The following is a 3,124-nucleotide window of genomic DNA, read 5'->3' on the forward strand; positions in this document are numbered from 1 at the left end:
GTTTATCATTAACCCTATAGTGACACCGCTGTCAGGACTCGTTATCAAAACTGCTCCCCCTCCCCTCCCCTCCCCCCATTCTGTGAAACGGAGCGTGTCCCCTCCCCAGTGGAGAAACGGGACTGGGGGGGACACACCCCTGAAAGACGTCGCCGAGCCGTGATGTTCGCAGGTCGCTGCACCGTTTGACGGCGTACACAACGCCGACAGGAGCACGGCCCACGTAAAAATAAATTAATAAATAAACAAATGAACTTTTTTTGATTCAGAAATCCAACATGGACAGTCCAGTTATTTTAGGTTCCCTCATAATGTTATGTAGAACCTAGGCTTTACTACAAATAGTTTATAGTTTAGCAGGGTATATAGTTCAATATTAGTTGAAGAACTTAAATTCTAATAATAAATATTGTAAATGAAAAATAATACATTTCTCTCATAATGACTGAAAGATTGCCTGGAGTTTTATGAATCAATTTTCATTTATGAAAAACTCAAACGGAGCGCGGAGGTAAAACATTTCTGAATATTTTGAGACCTGTAGTTATAGAAGTGAAAAGGTGTATTCAAGATATTTTGTACGTTAAAGGTGCATTAAATTCTAACATTTTGGGATCAATTTAATTTCATTGAATGGATTTTCACCCACTGGAAGACATGCTTTGATGACTGGCTCTCGTGGTTCTAAGCTGAAGCAAACAATTACCTTTTTAACGTTAAGACAAGCAGGTCCAGTGAAATAAGCGTACTGAATTTGCATTGATCTGGAACACATGGCACAGATTTCCGTAAGCGTTGTCAGTAAGCGATATTAACTTAGCATCGGCAAAGACAATAAAAACACACAATACGACAGAGCGTGGTGGAGTACGTTCAGCGCGCATCATGAGTTGTTTTGCGTTTATGACCCTGCGTGAGCCCAATTTAACGCGGGGCGAAAGCAGTGTTAACTGGCCCCGGCAGGCCACGAACCACCGCCCATCCACTTTACACGCTTATTTAGTTCAAGCTGGCTGATAATCTCGTGTCAGGGAGAAAATGTTTGTGGGTGGGAAAAGGGGTGAAATCATCAAGAGGGGTGGTGGAGGTGGGGGGTGTGGGGTGGGGAAGGGGAATCGCAACATAGATGAAATGAAATAATAAAAAAGCCCCCCCCCCCTCCCCTCCCCTGAAGTTCCCCCCCATTTGGACGGAGGTTATTACGCTGCGGCGAGAGAGTCTTCCTCTGGTCCAGCAGAGAGCATGCTGGGAGGCCGGCCTGGCGCGCGGGAGGCCAGAGTCTTAGCCACATCGCAAGCTAATTTACAAAGATCCCGAATTATTCCTTATCTGCGGCTTTAAAGGTTCTAAGGTTGATTAACAGGCTCCTGTCCTGTTTATCAGTTTTACACTGGGCACAGAAAATATGTGCGATAAGTGCGGAGACCATTAAACATCCTATTTCCCCTAATATTTGTTGGAACCATCTGCTTAACTGATCTCCCTTCACTTTAATTAAAAGGGATTCCCGTCTTGTAGGGGTCATTACAGTCTGGCGGTCTTCGGGAAAGGGGTTTGTGATGAGTTCAGTCCCCGACTACCTATTTTTTATTTTATTTTTTTATATTTTCCGTAGTTGAGCGTTTAACTCTTTCCTGACCGTGTCTCTCACAGAAATGCCAATATCAAGTGAGACTGAAGGAGAGACGAGGACGGGCTCTACCACTACGGTGAGCTACCACTCTGCTCTTCCGTGTGCGGCTGTGTTTTGAGTATCCTAGATCCGTTTGCCGAAAACGGTCCTTTGGTATTTAAATATCGGTCTATTACAAGTTACGATAGTCTGAGGTTGCCCAAAGCTGGCCGGATCGATAGTGCAGTGTCCAGTCCCTCTCCCACATTTCTTTTGTCTGCTTTTTTTAATTTAGTGTTCCCAAACCATGGGCTAGGTCCGGTGGGGGGGCGGGGGGGTCTGGTGGGGGGGGGGGGGGGGGGTCGGGGGGATGAGGTCTGCTGTGCTTGCTCTTCTCCTGGCTGCCTGTCCTCCATCACTGTCCATTGATAGCTTCTCTGTGCACTCCAGGAGAGAGCTGCAAGCCTCCACACTTCTGCGCAAAGACTGATGGTTCGTCAATAGCATTAGCCAGCAATACAGCCCTCACTGGTGTAGAACAGAATCGATACGGCAGAGTAAAAAGTCTAATGCATTGACAAGCCCATCCTCAGCAAGGGTCATGTTACCAGAAATGAGTTTTTGTAAGGAATCAGGGAGTCAGGGCTGCTTGGTTTAGGCCGCGGGATCGGGGAGTTGACTAAGATTTATTGCCCCAGCTTCCTCGCCCCCACTCCCCCCCCCCCCCCACCACCCCCCTCCGTTTTCTTATTCACTTCTGTTTTGGGGGGGCCACGCGCACGGCTCCAGGCCGCTCTGAGGGACCGGAGTCCAGCCGCGCGGGAACATACCGCCATGGCCAGCGACTGCTCCGCGCGACTTTCACACGCCTCCTCGTCCGGACGACCGCTCCTCAAACGGCCAAACGCAATTAAACTCAGCCTCTCCCTGAATAATAAAAAACTGAAAAATGGGGGGGGGGGGGGGGGGGGGTCCCAGTTGCACTTCTTCATGTGATTAGAAAAAGGGAGAGTTAGTGTTGGAGGGGCTCCTGTGTGACTGTCATGTCCTCAGATCACTGCCGTGTGTCACTGCCATATTTCTTGATGTTCCCAAATTACCGAAATGTCTGCGTACGACCGCGGTGTCTCACTGCGACTGGACTATCTTGTACTGACTCCATTATCTCCATTAAACCGCAGTATATATGCAGTGTCTGCCTACAGCTGTGGAGTTTTTTTAATAATGACTACAGCGCTTCGGTGTGTTGCTATGGCTGCATTGTCTCACGACCGCATGCCTGTCTCCTCGTTCGCGTGGTGTCTCTGCCCGTCAGGTGTTTCCCCAGTCACTGTCACTCCCGATGAACTGCTCTCTGCGAGGACTCGTTAGGAGCAACGGCCTAATTATGACAGCCCTGCGGAACAGACACCTTCTGTCACACACCACTCACTGCCTGACAGGCTCCAGTCTCCTCACATTTTACAGGAGCGAGTGGAGCTCTATAAGACCATGACTGAACTGCATCACAGC

Source organism: Anguilla anguilla, chromosome 7, assembly GCF_013347855.1.
Source record: "Anguilla anguilla isolate fAngAng1 chromosome 7, fAngAng1.pri, whole genome shotgun sequence".
NCBI classification, from domain to species: domain Eukaryota; kingdom Metazoa; phylum Chordata; class Actinopteri; order Anguilliformes; family Anguillidae; genus Anguilla; species Anguilla anguilla.